The 17,262-nt window shown below is 35.7% G+C and overlaps 1 protein-coding gene across 1 annotated transcript in view; it reads right to left on the bottom strand.

Moving 5' to 3' along the window:
* The window catches only part of LOC122800904 (protein FAM124B-like), a 355,700-nt gene that overhangs the window by 226,047 nt on the left and 112,391 nt on the right, over nt 1-17,262 (bottom strand). The window lies entirely within an intron of this gene.

Here is a 17,262-nt window from a genome sequence, read left to right as displayed (position 1 = left end):
ATAAAGATAATACAAAATCAGACAACACTTCATACAAACACAAGTCTGTGAGTGTGGCTGTCAGTATGGGACAATTGTTCCTATTAGGAGGATAAAGCTACAATATTTGAAGATGTACATAGTTTTGTGTGTTAGTATTAAGTTTAGTAGGTTTTAGGAGTGTACTGGTGTGTACTTTATTTTTTGAGGGCTTTCAATAAAACAAAAAGTATTGTAAGATGTGACATTAACTCAAATTGATATAACAGAAGCAACTGTATAAAACCAACCTGCCAAACATTAGTGTGTGCATGTAACACAAAAGCTGGAACTAGATACTTAACTTAAAAGCTGTTACAAATAAAAGGTGGGAATAATAACTTTTTAACATAATGATGCTTTCTATAACATCTTTACATGTTAATGGTCTCAAAGATGTATACAAAAAAAGTATAGTGAGCTATATTAAAAATGTAAAGTGCAAATAGATATGCTACTGGAGACACATTTGGAAAAAAGTTAACTTGTGAATTTGATAAAGAAAGGTTTTCAGGACGGTTATTCAGTGGAATACCTGGAACAAAGGAAACAAGGAGTAGTTATATTAATTACAAGAGGAGCTCCAATAGTAATAGAAGAGGATAAAAAGACAATAATGGTAGATTTTTAGTACTAAGGGGCTACTGGCAAGGGAGGAGGATTACACTGAATTGTATTTATATTCCACCTGAAAGTCCTATAATGGAGGTTAAGAAAATTCTGGGAGATATAATTAGTTTTCAGCAGGGAATATTGCTTATAGGTGGGGACTGGAATTTAATTTGCAACAGTGAAGATGTGTCTGGGGGGCAAAAGGGGAAATATAACAAAGGAGGGTAGATTTTTGAAGAAATTTATGAAAATATTTGACATGGAAGATGTGAATTCAGTAGTAGGAGTTCAGAGTGAATTTACATATCATTCTCCAAATACAAAAACTGGACTAGGCTAGGGAGAACTTGCATTTCACAGCAACATGTGCATTTAACTGACAGTTTTGGTACACATTCAATAACTCCCATCAAAATGAGACACTGGCACTTTCCCATCTACCTGTTGAAAAGAGAAGAATTTAAGGAATGGGTAGTAGAAATTATTCAGGTACTATTAGAGAAGACAGACATTTCTTTTGAAAACATAGCTAGGGGATGGGATAAAATTAAAATGGAGTTTAAAATAGGGTAGAAATGCTTCTTAACAATATCTCCCTTTCTTGTAACAAAAATTATTTAGGGGACTGACAAATGTTAACGTATTGCAGAATAAGGGAAATCTCACAGAACAAAAAGAGGAGGAGTAATTGCAGAATGCTAAACAGAAAAAAGGGATTACATTGATAATATGCATGAGTTAGAAATATTGCTGTTAAGTTGTTAAGTTTTTTGATAATAACTCTAGAGGACAAAAACTTTTAGCACAATGACTCAGGCAACAGGAAGTAGAAGAAAGGACTGTCGCCAAGCTTATGGAGCCTACAACAAGGAGGATAACAAGCGATCCTGTAGAGGCAAGAGTTATTTCAGAAATTTACGAAAGTCTGTATAAAGCACAGAACTTTGCAGATTGAGAAAGGTCCAGATGGAAAGGTTTATGGAAGAACTAAATATACCAAGGTTAGAGGTAGGTGAGGCTCAATTACTAACAATTAGAACAGGAAGAGATGAGATAAAAAAGTGAAGGACAGCCCAGCCACAGAAAAAGCCCCCGGGAAAACATGGTATTCCTGTGGAAATTAGGAATCTGGAGGATAAAAACTGATAAAGTTCTGGAAGGTTTTGTTTAACAGTATTTTAAGAGAAGGAAGAGTACCAACATCCTAGAAGAAAATGGTGGTTGCTGTAATAATTAAAGAGGGTAAAGACCCATCATATCCAACTTCGTACAGGCCTATTTTAATACTAAATCATGATTATAAAGTGTTTAAGTCTGTAATGGCTAAAATAATGGCAAAGGTGATGCCAAAATTGATAGATATGGGTCAATGTGATTTTGTGGAGAGCAGGCAAACATTTGACAAAATTAACAGAACATTAATGATTTAGAGAGAAGCTGAATTTAAGAAAAAAATACTGTTGTTGGTGGGTCTTGATGTAGAGAAAGTAGTGACACAGAACCTGTGGGTTTATTAGCAGGGCAATGGAAGCATTTGCATTTCTTGATAAAATTATGAGGTTGATTAGGAGGATATGTGAGGGACTGGAGACCAAAATTAAAGTGGATGGGTTCCCCTCTGATAACTTATGTTTGAGCAGAAGAACCAGGCAGTGGTGTCTTCTTTACCTTTGTTATTTGCACTATATTTAAAACCACTGGCAAAGAAAATAAGAGACTCACAAATTCAAGGATTTAACTGGTATGGTAGTAAAGAAATGCTGGCTCTATTTGCAGATGACATTATTTTATACCCCATAGGTTCATAGGTAGGTACTAGGCTATCGGCCCAAGGGCCTACGTAAGCCTAGCCAGCAAGGTTCCATGGCTTACGCCACCCAAGAAAGTTATTTTCCTGTGCCAATGTCGAGCAGAGACACAGAAGTAATCCCCGGGGTGTATTTCCTATTTCCCATCCACTCATCAAGATTTTTCTTGAAGAGTGCTAATGAAGAACTTTGCTTGACATAGATGGGTAGCTTGTTCCAGAGTATAGGAAGTCTCTGGGACAGGAATGGCTCCCAAACATACAAAACAGTCTAGAAGATTTAGAATTTTTGCTTGGAAGTGTTTGCATAGGTATTCTTATATCCCAAGCAAACTCCAAAGAACTTTGCCTCCGGTAGATTGCAAATGTTGGAGGTGTGATGGGGAAGAAAGAGGCAATTGGGGACATATTTTTGGGGAGTGTAATGAGTTGGCTGACATTAAAAAGTACTTGAAGATTACTCTGTCAGAAATACTGTGTGAGCAAATCAGTGTTACTAAGGAAATGTTTTTGAGCTGTGATACAGAATTGGAATTGCCTAGACATAGTAAGGCCTTAATGAGTATAATTCTGGTGGCTGCCAAAAAAGAAGTTACTAGAAAATGGAAATCAAAATCTAAACCAACCGTACTAGAAGTAGTGAATACAGTGACAGTGATAAAAGAACTGGAAGAGGTACCATTAGAAAATGGTAGGAGCGAATTACACAGAAAAAGAGGAAATTGTAGGAACATTACATGCAGAATAATGTTTTGGATGAGGAATGAAGTTTAAGGGAAGGTGGGGATTGAATGAGCTATGTAATGTTTGATTGAATATACAGAAGATCATATGTGATGTATAACATTTGCAACTGAAAATATGTCAATATGGTTTGTTTTCATTGACATAAATGTATGATTGCCTATCTCATGAGTGATAATTCAATAAAGATGTTTCTATTTAAAAAAAAACACACCATGCTGGAGGTTTCCTAGCTTAAAGGATAAGGCTCTTAAGGGAAAACTAAATAACATCTGTCCAGAGGCTTTTGTTAATCCAGCAATACTGCCCCTGGCATAGTATGCTGGAGGTCTTTGGTTCAAGTCCCAGATGAGAACTAATATTTTCCTATCACGTTTGTGATTCTAGCAATATTGACCAGAGGGCTTTCTCTGCATTTGTGTGTGAGTGATTGTAATTTGTGGTGGGTGGTCCTAGATGGAAGGAAAAAGTGCTTAAAGAAAAGCTCAGTTCCATTTGTCCAGAGGTTCTTGCTGGTCCAGCGGCAATAACACTAATACAGTATACTGATGGTCTTCAGTTCAAGTCCCAAATGAGACCAAATATTTTCCTAACACTTCTGTGATTCTGTTGAACTTGTGCTATGTAGTATCTTATAAACATATTAGTTACACAACCGTAAAATACAAAACACTATGCTACACACTGGTGTTAGCATTAAAACTCTGATGATGCTGATTTTATACTGCAGATTTATGAAAGACAAATGAGATTTAATTTGCCAAAATCTACTAGAGTTATGGTCAAACAAAAGGTTATAGTTCCATAAGCATGCAAGACAGACCAAGATATCAGTGGGAGGACACAATCATGACCCACCATATTTTAATATAATTCTTTTACTAACACCCATTGTTTGCACACTCTGCTCCCACAACATGTCAGTATCATACAAATTTTGGTATTATTACTGTAAACATTGAAAATGCATTTTTTTTTACTTTTTGTGAACACTCCTTTACATCAGCTTTACACATCCCAAACTGACCAATTCAATCAGCATGCTTAGCAACTCATGTCAGTTTGTACAGGCTACCCTGCTGTCTTAGTTTTAGGTGTGTATGTTTCCCAGGACTTCAGAAATTAGACCCCAAAAACACTGACAAACATACTGATTTCAGGAGTATAGGAAAGTCTCCTGTCAAGACACATATACTTGAAAGCAATTTAATATACAGAACAGTACCTTTGCACACTTTCTGGATGTATACATACATCATTCTTATTGATAAACTGAAAAGTACTGTATCTTTTATAATGGAACATAACTGTTACAGTGTTGTATTAATGCCAAACCATCTTTAATAACAAATCAACATTCCCTGATGTTTACATGAAAATGGAGATCTTTTGAAAATTTTATACATAATATCCTTATTTCATGCCAGCACATCCCAAACATTTTTATAATTTCTTCTACATATGTACTTAATTTGATGTACTTTGAAACAAATATTTGTACTGTTCTAGTCACTCTTTTAATAACTTCATCATTAAGTCCCTTTTTTGTCATATGTAGCTACAAGCAAGACTCCAGTGTCACTTTGCCTCTTAGCTAAGTTATTTTTAGCCATCAAATTAGTAAAACATAACTTAAAAATATTTTACTTCCACCAAAGCTTGCTGCCTTTCATTTATATCAGCCATATTTCATTCTAATCTTATAAACTGGCTTTTTAGATTATTCTTTCGTGATGACTTTTAAACTGTAGTGCATAATTAACACTTAGTGGATTTCTGAACAATGTACTAAACGTACCTTTGTGTTTCAGTCCCTCTATCGACCTACATAAGTAAAAAGTTAACAAGGCCTGTGTTCCAATAGAGATCATTTTTTTTAGAAGTATACATACTTTGCAGTATTTCCATAGGCTTCTCAATCATATCTATTCCACCTTTAAATACAATTAAGCCATCATCAATAAAGCAGCCAAAGAAGGACACAGATTTAAATACATAGAAAGGTAGCAATAAGCATATGTCAGGGGCGATCTTTGTGCCTACTGTGATTCTTTTCATCTGGATACAAAAAAAAGAACATCCCTGAATATGGACATACTATTGGAAAGAACAAACTCAGGTGGGATCCATAAGGTATGGATGAAGGTATCGAAGTATGCATAAAACTCATGTAAAAGTCAGTTTAAAACAGCTAAACCTTTGAAGTGTTCTATATTACCATATGAGAAGTTTATCTGCCAGTGCAATTTCACCTGCTTGATATCTCCCAGGTTTATTATTTATTGACATGTGATTATTGGGATAGTCTGACTGAGTAGGAGCCCATTTTCAGTGGAGGCCCAGGGACAAAAGTTCCAAAGTATTATGAAACATTTTAAAAGCAATAATTTTACAATCTTGAATGGAAAAAGGAGATTCTGATGATGCCATGGGTATTTCTATACTCCAAGTAGACTCCAAAGAATTTTTTATCTAGTAGATAGCAAATGTTGGAGGTGTGATGAGGAAGGAAGAAAGAGGTATTTGGGAACATATTTTCTGGAAGTGTAATGAGCTGGAAGGCTTTAAAGATTCCCTGCAGATTGCAATACCAGTAACACTGGGTGAGCAAGTTGATATTACTAAGGAAATTACTTTTTGAGCTATGACACAGAATCAGAACCGCCTAGACATAGTAAAGTCTTGCTGAGTCTAATGGTGGCTGCCAAAATGCAATTACTAGAAAATGGAAATCGAAGTCTAAACCAGCTATAGTAGAAGTAGTGAATATAGTAACAGAGATAAAATGACTGGAAATGGGATCTTTAGAAAAGGGTAGGAGCAAACTACATATAGAGGAGGAACAAGGTTTAAAAGAAGGCTGGATTTGAATGAGCTATGTAATGTCTGACTGACAGCGAATGGACAGATTATAAGTAATGTATAATGTTTGCAACTAAAATTATGTCAGTATGGTTTGTTTTCATTTATAGAAATATATGATTGCCTTTGTCATAAGTGATAATTTAATAAAGATGTTTCTTGATTAAAAAATCATTTTATAGTCTTTAAAAATAATACAAAATACAAATACAGTTGAAATAAATATACCCAATTAGACATAATATGAAAATATTGATTAAGAATAGATACAAATTAGAGGGATGACTGCAACTTGGGATACTGGCAATAGGCAATAGGGTCTGGAACTTATTGGAGAAAACTGGTCAAAGAACCAAGGTATTGGGAGCAAATTATTAGAGGGAAAGGTAATAAAATGGGAAAAGACCAATAATGTATTTGGACTGTTAGACAGAGATTGCCTTCCCTATGAAAGACTGATATCAGAGTATAGGTAAACATAAAGATATAGGGGAATCTTAAGTGAAAAAACACCACTGGTAGAGGTTTTGGTAGAATCCAGAACGGAAGCTGCTGTTAAAAAGTAATAATGAGTACAGCATATAAAATATTGCATGATAACTATAAGAATAAATCAGAGAAGGTAGGAAAGGTTTGAGATTTGAGAATGGATAAGCAATTCACAAAGAAACAACTGGGGATATATATATGTCTCCCAAATATGCAACAAAGTCTAGAAGATTTAGGATCTTTGCTTGGAAGTGTTTACATCGGTATTTTTATACCCCAAGTAGACGGCAAAGAATTCTTCCTCTGGAAGGCAGCAAATGTTGGAGATATGATCTGGAAGAAAGAGTTAACTGGGGACATATTTTCTGGGAGTGTAATGAGGAGGCAGACTTTAAAGATTCCCTGCAGACTACTCTGTCAGCGATACTGGGTGAGCAAACTGGTGTGACTGAGCAAATTATTTATTTGAGCTATGATACAGAATCAGAATTGCGCAGACATAGTAAGGCCTTGCTCAGTCTAATTATGGTGGCTGCCAAAAAAGCAATTACTAGAAAATGGAAATCAAAGTCTAAACCAACTTTACTAGAAGTAGTGAACATAGTAACATGGATAAAACAACTGGAACTGGGATCTTTAGAAAAGGGGTAGGAGCGGATTATATAGGAAAAATGGGAATTGTGGGAACAATATATGCAGAGGAGGAATGAGGTTTAAAAGAAGGCAGGACTGGAATGAGCTACATAATGTTTGACAATGACTGGATAAATTAGATTATAAGAGGTGTATAATGTTTACAACTACAACTATGTCAATATGGTTTATGATGTATAATGTTTGCAACTAAAATTACGTCAATATGGTTTGTTTTCATTTATATAAATGTATGATTGCCTATGTCATACGTGACAATTAAAAAAAAAAGAAAGATACAAGTTATGTAACAATGATTTAATAGTTACAGAAATTTTAGCCATTTTATGGAGAAATTCAAGGTAATTTAGTATAATACAAACAGGAATTGTAAGACGAAGTAAGAGAAAAGCAGGCTCATGGTGCCAGGGGAGAGAAACTGGTAGAAGTAAGAAAGTGAATGAAAAAGGGATAGTAATAAAATGTAAGGTATGACTAGGTATTAGCTCACATTTACGGATATACAGTGGCTGTAGAAAGTGTACACACCCCTGTTAAAATGCCAGGTTTTTGTGATATAAAAAAAAAATGAGACCACAATAAATCATTTCAAAACTTTTTCCACCTTTAATGTGACCTATAACCTGTAAAATTCAATTGAAAAACAAACAAATCTGTTAGGGAGAAAAATATAAAAAAATGAAAAATGTAAAATAAGCTGGTTGCATAAGTGTGCACACCCTTAAACTAATACTTTGTTGAAGCACCTTTTGATTTAATTACAGCATTCAGTCTTCTTTAGTACACACCTGCCATCAATTAAAGAGACTCTGATTAACCCCAAATAAAGTTCAACTGTCCTAGTAGGATTTTCCTGACATTTACTCAGTTACCTGCTACAGAAAAAAACATGGTTCTCAGAGCTCTTACAAAGCATCACAGGAATCTCATTGTTGAAATGTATCAGACAGGAGAAGGGTACAAAAAATTTCCACAGCATTGAATATACCATGGAACACAGTGAAGACAGTCATCAAAAAATGGAGAAAATATGGGAGAACAGTGACGTTGCAAAGAACTGGATGTCCCTCCAAAATTGATAATAAAACATGACGAAAACTGGTCAAGGAGGCTGCTAAGAGACCTACAACAACACTGAAGGAGCTGCAGGAATTTCTGGCAAGTACTGGTTGTGTACTACATGTGACAACAATCTTCCATATTCTCCATATGTCTGGACTATGAAGTAGGGTTGCAAGACGGAAGCCTTTTCTTACACAGAAAAACATCCTGGCCTGGCTAAAATTTGCAAAATAATACATCGTCTCCCCAAAGCATGTGGGAAAATGTGTTATGGCATGATGAGACCAAGGTTGAACTTTTTGGCCACAATTCCAAAAGGTAGGTTTGGCACAAAAACAACACTTCGCATCACCAAAAGAACACCATCCCCACAGTGAAACATGGTGGTGGCAGTATCATGCTTTGGGGTTGCTTTTCTTCAACTGGAACTGAAGCTTAAGTCAAGGTGGAAGGAATTATGAACATTTCCAAATACCAGTCACTTTTGGCCCAAAACCGTCAGGCATCTGCAAGAAAGCTGAATATGAAGAAGAATTTCACCTTTCAACACGACAATGACCCCAAGCATACATCCAAATCAATAAAAGAATGACTTCACCAGAAGAAAATTAAAGTTTTGGAATGGCCCAGTCACAGCCCAGACCTAAATCCAATAGCAAATCTGCGGGGTGACCTGAAGAGGGCTGCGCACAAGAGATGCCCTCGCAATCTGACAGATTTGGAGAATTTTTGCAAGGAAAAATGGGCAAATATTGCCAAGTCAAGATGTCCCATGCTGATAGACTCCTACCCAAGAAAACTGAACACTGTAATTAAATGAAAAGGTGCTTCAACCAAGTATTAGTTTATGGGTGTGCACACTTATGCAACCAGCTTATGAAACATTTTTTATTTTTTATATTTTTTCCCCTATCAGATTTTTCAATTGAATTGTACAGGTTACAGGTCACATTAAATGTAAGAAAAGTTTTGAAATGATTTAGTGAGGTCTCATTTTTATATCAGAAAAACCTGGCATTTTAACAGGGGTGTGTAAACTTTTTATATCCAATGTAGTTTATCCTGGTGTTGAGCAAGAACAGAGATATCTTTTGGCTAGGAGTTTTTTCAGAAAGCTTTGAAGGATGAGAGGGGGTTACTGAGCTGATGGATAGAGTGATAAATGAGTTCCAGGCCTTAGCAACATGGTATGAGTACAGAAAATACCCAGCAGATTTGAGAGGTTTGACAGGAGTTTTTGGTCACTGGATCATAATGACCAACTAGGAGCATAGTTGTGTAGAATGTTACTTATTGCTAGACAAGCAGATGGATTCTAGATAATTTTATAGGTGGTAAGAAGTTGTGTATGTTAGTTGATGGGGTAGGTTTAACCAGTCTAAGCTTTTTAGAGTTAAACAGTGGTGGGTTCTGAAAGGAGTATTTGCTGCAAATTTTGCAATTGTTTTATAGCATTATTCATGACTTGATTTTTGAGCTTCCTGCAGGTTAGTAAATATGGGAACACCATAAAGAGGTATGGGGATGAGATAAGTAGTGGCAAGTGTAGCATTAGTTGCATTGGTGAGAAAGGTTTTGACTCTATAAAGCATCTCTAGTTGTTGATGAGTTTTTCTTATGGAATTTTGTATATGCAGGTTGAATATAAGATGATCATCCACTATCATCCTTAATAATTTGCTATGAGATGTAACTTCAATGGTAGTATTATAAAGAGAGAGGACTTTAAATTCTGTCTTTTTATAGGGGTGAGAATTGAGTTAAAAAACATTTTTTTAGGCTTGAGCATGAGCTGTGAGTTACAGAGTCATATTTCAGCTGCTGTTAAAGCTTCCTGAGTAATTTTTTGAAGGTGTGCCACATTGCCAGATGTGCAAATGAGTGTGGAGTCATCTGTGTACTGTATTAGGGAAGTCTGTTGTACGGATGCTTGGAGGGAGTTAGTGAGAAATTTAAAGAGAAGGGGACCAAAGCTAGAGCCTTGTGGTACACTGGTGGTGACTATGAGGTATGGAGACAGGGTGGAGTACCATTTTACTGACTGATACCCAGTGGACAGGTAGCTTTTGAACCACAGAAGGATGGGTTGAGAGAGACCTAATGAGGACATTTGAAATAGAAGTTTGATGTGACAAACTGTGTCAAAGGCTTTAGACAAGTCTAGAAATGAGGAGACTAGTTTGCTGTTATCTCTAGCTTTACTGACAGTATCTATATAGGTTAGAAGTGCAGTGTTAGTCCTATGGGATGGATGGAAGACATATTGTGTGGGGAACAGAAGTTATTCCTTCAGAAGATTGTTTAGCAATTGTTTTTTAATACATTTTCAAGTATTTTGGAGAGGGGTAATGAGATTGCTATAGGTCTAAAGTCAGTAATGTCTGTTGAATTTCCTCCTTTGTGCACAGGGATAATTTGTGACTTTTTCCAGAGAGGGGGAACATGAGATTCCTGGATTGAACTACTTATAAGGATTGAGACGGTAGGCAATGCTATCAGCTGCTATTTTAAGGTATTCTCTTAGAAGTTCATCAGCTGAAGTAGAGTATGGTTTCAGTTTAACAGAAGTTTCATATAGGATGTGGGCACAGGTTTGAAAATGAAAGTGGGTGTGGTGATATGTGGCTGCTAGGCAGGATTAGGATTAGATATTGGGGTATCCTTGGTTAGAGGTGCTATACTATCTATGAAATGACAACTGAATTGTACTGTGATTTCAGGTAATGAGTAAATGGGAAAGGGGTTAGGGGTGAATTTATGGCCCAGATGCAAGATTTCTTTAATGGCTGTCCGAAAATTTTAGGGTTATATTTACTATTATTTTGAAAGTTATTACAGTATAGGTTTTTTTGTCTTCATTTATTTGCTTTTTAGTACAATTGCAAAGCATTCTGAAGTTTTCAAGATATTGTGGTGTTTTATATTTTTGTCTTTCTTTCCATGCCTTTTTTTCTATCCTGCATCAGCATACTACACTTCTTGGATATCCAAATTGCATTATTTGTTTTTAGTTTCTTCCTTCTAGGAGCTGCAAGGCTGTTTAAGATATTCAGAAAAATTGTACTGAATTCATTTTCATCTAAGGGGAGTTTTTTTTAGGAAGTTCCATTTCATAGATGATAAGTTAGTAATGGGCATTTCTGGGTTAAACTTGGAAAGGATTCATGTTGTTTTGTAAATGTGCTGTTTAAGTGGATGTGTGAGATGTCTAGTTGTATAGATTAGGAGATGATCAGTGAGACAGTCAGACATTGTACCTGCGATGGTGTATTTGCTAGGGTCTGATACTAGGATCCAGTCTAATAGGGAATTTGATGTCTTGCTATACTATGTTGGGACATTAGCTGGTTGTGTGAAACCAAATAAATTCATGCTAGGTGTAGGGGAGTTAGAGTTTATGTCCAACCAATTGACATTCACATCACCTAGTACTATTATTTCTTGTAGAATTGTCCAGTGTAGGATGTCTTCCAGTTCAGCTGGACTGTCACCAGGAGGGATGTAAAGAAAAGTGACGTATATTTGTTTTATAACTGTTTAATTTTAGGAAAGAAATAAGAAGCTCTACTGAACTGAATTTTGGTCTTGGTTTGTTGTAAGGGGAAATGTGATAGTTCTCAGGAAATATTAAAGCAATGCTACCACATTTCCTCTTTATATGGTCATTATGGATGATATCATAGCCAGGAGGTGTAATTTTGGAGTCTTTTATGCTGGGTTTAAACCATGCTTCAGTTACAGTGAGAAAATCCAGCCTGTGTTGTGTAATACAGGCATGTATTTCAGCTATTTTACTTCTTGTGCTTCTAACATTATAGTGGCAAAAATTAGATTACCAGGGTTGGGGGTTGACCATTGTAGGGTTACAGTAGTTTGCAGAAGAGAATTGTTTTGATGTTTGTTGTGATAGGTGGGGCCAGGATTAGGGCGAATGTCTCCTCCTAGAAGGATTTTAGTATATTTGGGAATTACTGATACTTGTTTTTTTGGAGAGTGTTTTTCCACTTAATTTTGTTTGGTTTGAGTTGAAATGGAGTTAATCAGTCTATATTTGGAGTGGTGAAGGGCATCATTAAATAGGTTTGGTGTGATGTGTGGAGAGTGTAGGGAGGAAGTATAAATAGGTGGTTGGGGCAGAGTTGGAGATATACTGAGAGCTATTACAGAGTCATGGTAGGATGAAAGAAAGCTCTGTAGCAGGAGAAGAATAGAGGATAAGTCGAGTAGTAACATGACTAATTAAATGGATCTCTATGTTATAGTTGGCAGGTAGTGAGGAAGTAGGGACCAAGAAGAAGTAGTTGCATCGTAGAAGGATATTAGTGGTGGTGGGAATCTGAAAGCTGATAGATGGCAGGTAGGAAAGAAGTATTTTCTATGAAGAGAGAGAGACATTGTCCTAGTAATCTTGTGTGAAATGTAAGGAATAGGGAGGTTTAAAAGGCTGGAGAATGAGTATGTAAGTAAAACAGGAAGAAGTAAGGGTTTATTTGGGAAAAGCAGAATATTCAGTATAGAACAGGTGGGTGCTGTTAAAGAGGGGTGTGACTATGAATGGATAATTCATCATTATGATATGATTATTACCTATCAATGTATATCCACATTATTTAATTTTGGTAACACTTTAACTTTTTTCAGAATATAATCCATTGTCTTCTTAAAAAGGGGGTTTAAAATGTAGTCCACAGAGTTAGAAAAGACGTCCATGATTAACTCTGCTCCAGGCATGATGGGCAATGTTAATGGGCTGGACTGAATTTAATGCAGTGTAGAAATCCTGAAAATTAATGAAGATAAATATGTCAGCATCTGCATTTATAAAAATAATCCGATAAATAACTTCTTTAAAAGAACTACATCTGGCAAGTATAATGCCCTGGTATTTTTCACTCCTACTTATTTAAGTTTCAACATCTATCATCAAGCAATATACTGCTTGTTCATAATATTCAGTGCTTAAAACTACCACTACCACCACTCCTTTATCCACTTGTTTTATAATCATATATTTCCTGTAATACTCATATGTCTTCCAATCCATTTCACTCAGATAATCCCAAGATCCACTCTTCTTAAAACTCTAATTTCACAGTTCTGCAGTACATGTTGTATGAATCAGAGAGATAGTGGGTTATACATTACAAAGGAAGTAAAGAGTTGGATGTAGAGGAGATAAAGCTATTTGCAACATCGCTCCCCGAAGATACCACATATAGAACCAAGCTTCTGATGCAGTTAGAGAAGTCTAAGTGTAGACAAGTCACATCTACTTACCAGGACAGAACTTAAAACATACAAGACTTACATATTCCCTGTTGTTAAGTTCTCTTAAAATATTGGTTAAAACACTAATTGCCTCTCTCTCCTGTTTATCTGCAATTGCTATAACTATTCAGTGTTCCCCCATGGGCTCCCCACCGCTTCAGGATCTCTTTCTGACAGACTTTTGACTTCTGCAGTTAAGTTTGGGAAGAAGTGGAAAAAACAATGCCTTAAGCATTTCACTAGGATCTACCTGATTAGTGTTTTCTATAAAATAATCAACTGTAATACAAAGGGAGTCATTACATGAAACATATTAAGCATATCAACATTATTAGCTGGTACTTATATACTAACATTCCTGTCACATTACCATTAATATTAACAACCTCTTTTGTCTCTGCTTGGCACAGCGATGAATCTTCTTCCAATTTGGGCAGATCAGTGCAAAGAGTTTTAAACAATCCTGGTTTAGATATTTTTAATCACTGGTTTCTGTACATCATTGTCCTTTTTCCAACTAAAAAACATGTCCAATGGTAAAATCCTTCTCATCTCTCTCAAAATTATTCAAGTTTTTCTTCGTAAGATCATCATTCTTCAATTTAAAAAAAAAATTCACCAAATTTAACAAAGCCCTGTCAATGTTCATAAGAAATTTGTTTTCAGCTGCACAATCTACACTTATCAGTATTTTAAAATGAATTTCATATATGGAAAAAAAGCTTAAATGTTGCCACTCTTTTAAAATTTGATACTTGTTACAGCCATATATGGTTTGTTTCAATCCTGTGAGGCCCCTAGGGACAGTTTTTTTCTTAAGACAAACAAGAAAAAACATCTTTATGTTCAAGGATAGTTTTTACATGCATTTGAAAGGAAGTGCAATGGACAATGCAATGGCCCCGATGTCTACCCATTCCTAGCTGGCTTATAATTAGCACAATAATGTTCTCTCATGGATTTAACTCTGTGGCCTTCTTAAGAAGCTTTATTGATGATACCTTAACTGTATTTAAAGATGGAATAGACATAACTGAGAAGCTTACAAAAATATTGGAAAGCATGCATGCTAGTTAAAAAAAAAACAATGTGCAGTGGAGCCAAGACACTGTCAACTTTTGGAATGTATGCCTGTATAAGAACGCTACACATAAATATTCAGCGAGTACATTACTCAGAAAGCTGGTAAATGTTAATGTCCTGCATTTTAAAAGCTATCACCTTCCCAGTTTACAATTAAGTAAGGAATACTACACATAAATAAATGGCAGCAATATCTAGTAGCAGTAAGACACAGATTTTTAAATCAAATGTACTCAATGATATGACAGCTAAATAATTTAGACTGGTTAACAAGCAGAGTGACATCAGCTTTGTTGGAGTGTTGCTATGTACTAAACAGCAAGAGTCCCCTAATGATGATGTCAACAATGAAATGACTGTAGGAATACCAAACTTCATTTCACAATATAGATAATTAAGTAGGAACACAGAAGAAATTATAAAAAGCAGTCGGGATGTGCTGACATCAAGCACAGACATCATGTAAAGGATTCCCTACAGACCCTTATTTTCATATCAACAATCAAGGAATATTAATTAACTACTAAAGGAAAAAGAATGGCGACACTATAACGCTAAAGCAGATACACTCAATTGTAAAAGACGCAGAACTTGTCAGTTTACCAATAAGAGTAACAGCCTTATACAACAAAGACATTTACAAAAGTGCTGTTAATATGACAGGGCTACCTGCCAAACTGCATTTTGCATTTGTTCTTACTTTTAAAAGGCAAACCAAAAGACATGTCCCATGCATGAGTACAAGCATCACTTTAATCATCTAAAGAGAGTACTATGATTAATGCTTTATTGAAACAGAAAAATAAAGCTGACCACCAAACATTATAATTCCACATGTTGCAGCTTATTAAAAGTAGTAGTTGTAGTGGTGATCAAAAAACAAATTATGTGCAGGTGAGCCACAAATATGTTTAGATAGTAAGAATGTTTGGATGTCTAACCATATATTGAAAAATTACTATATCAAAAGGTAACTGAGCCAACACAAATTGACGATCATCAGCCTATCAAAAATAAAGCAAAAAAAACATTGGTTTTTGCAGGGTGGCAAAACCTCCTGCACCCCCACCCGCACGCACCCTGCTAATAATATACACCAACTCCAAGACCACACTACAGTGGGGAAAGGCAAATTCCCTGATCCCCACTGCACTGCAATCTCAAAGAGAAAAAAATGGCATGTTAGTTTAGCTTATTTTTGATCAGCTATACCGTTTGGGGGTTTTTTTGTTCGACAATTGGAACGTTCAGCCAACTGTCGGTAACCCAAAAGCCTATGGTGTAAAACAAAAATATATCAATTACACCATACCTTAAGAACAGAAAGTTGCAAAAGTTTACTAACTTAATGCCTGGATGTTTCTTAATCCAATCAACTGTCATAGTAATATTGTTTTTCTTCTCTCTTTCGTCTTCACGCAAAACTACTACATGAATCTGTAGTAGTCATATGACTTCATGCCACTACTATATTACTATTTAGATTTTTATTTTTTCATGAAATTGCCAGAGGAAGGAATTGTTAAAAGTCATTCCAAATATTAGCATGTCTTCATTTTCATTCAACTTTTGGGGAGCTATTCTTTATATGCATTTTTATTATTATTTTTTGTTATTTTAGTAATAGCTGTTGTCCTTATGAATTACAATTTTTCTTGAGTTTGCTTTTAGAAATGAAAGTTTGCAACCTGAATAATCAATCTTTTGCTAATGGTACTTGGCTCTACTTTACACCTTCTTAGAAATTTGTCAGATTTTACTGTCATTGAAGACTGCTTGGCTTCTGTCCTTTAGTGGACTGTGCAGTCGACCAAAGCTCAATCCAACAAAGAAAGGTCATGTTTCTGTGTGACACTGTCAGTCTGTCATACCTTCTTCTCAATACCAAAAAAGATTGGACTGGAATTTGCTGTGTATTCATTATTTGAAGATGTTTTTCCAGTTTCAGCTCATTTTCATATATATGCTTTTGTGTGTATGTGTGTGTGTGTGTGTGTGTGTGTGTGTGTGTGTGTGTGTGTGTGTGTGTGTGTGTATGGATTCACTTTAGAAGATCGAATTCCCAAAATCTCGAACCTCATATGGTCGAGACCAAAAGATCGAGTTTTGTAAACTCGAACTTCTAAAATGAAATCCAAAAAAAAAAAAGTCAAACATCGCTTTTGCAGGGGTGCTTTGCACCCCTGCACCCCCCATACCCCCCTACTTAAATATACCAACTCCGAGATCTCGCTACAGTGGGGAAAAGGGAAATCTCCCATATTGCGCTGTATGCGGAAGCGCAAAACGGGAGATTTCCCACCTCCTGTCAACACCACAAAAAAGATAAAACATTACGTACACACAGAGCGTACAAGAAGCCTTGCCTCTGTGTGCGCGTAACGTTTTAAGGTAAGTAAAGTGTTATTTTTTACAACTTTACATATTCGATTTATTGAAATGTCGATCATATGGTCGAGACCAAATGACATTCGAGATTTCAGTAATTCGATTATGTAAAGTGCTTCCATATATATATATATATATATATATATATATATATATATATATATATATATATATATATGCATGTGTTTGTGTGTGTATACACACGGAAGCACTTTACATAATCAAATGTGATGTTTGACTTTTTTTTTTTTTGGGTTTCATTTTAGAAGTTCGAG

Source organism: Protopterus annectens, chromosome 4.part1 (assembly GCF_019279795.1).
Source record: "Protopterus annectens isolate FY-2018-M chromosome 4.part1, PAN1.0, whole genome shotgun sequence".
Lineage (NCBI taxonomy): Eukaryota > Metazoa > Chordata > Ceratodontiformes > Protopteridae > Protopterus > Protopterus annectens.
This window is presented reverse-complemented; position numbering and strand designations above follow the sequence as displayed.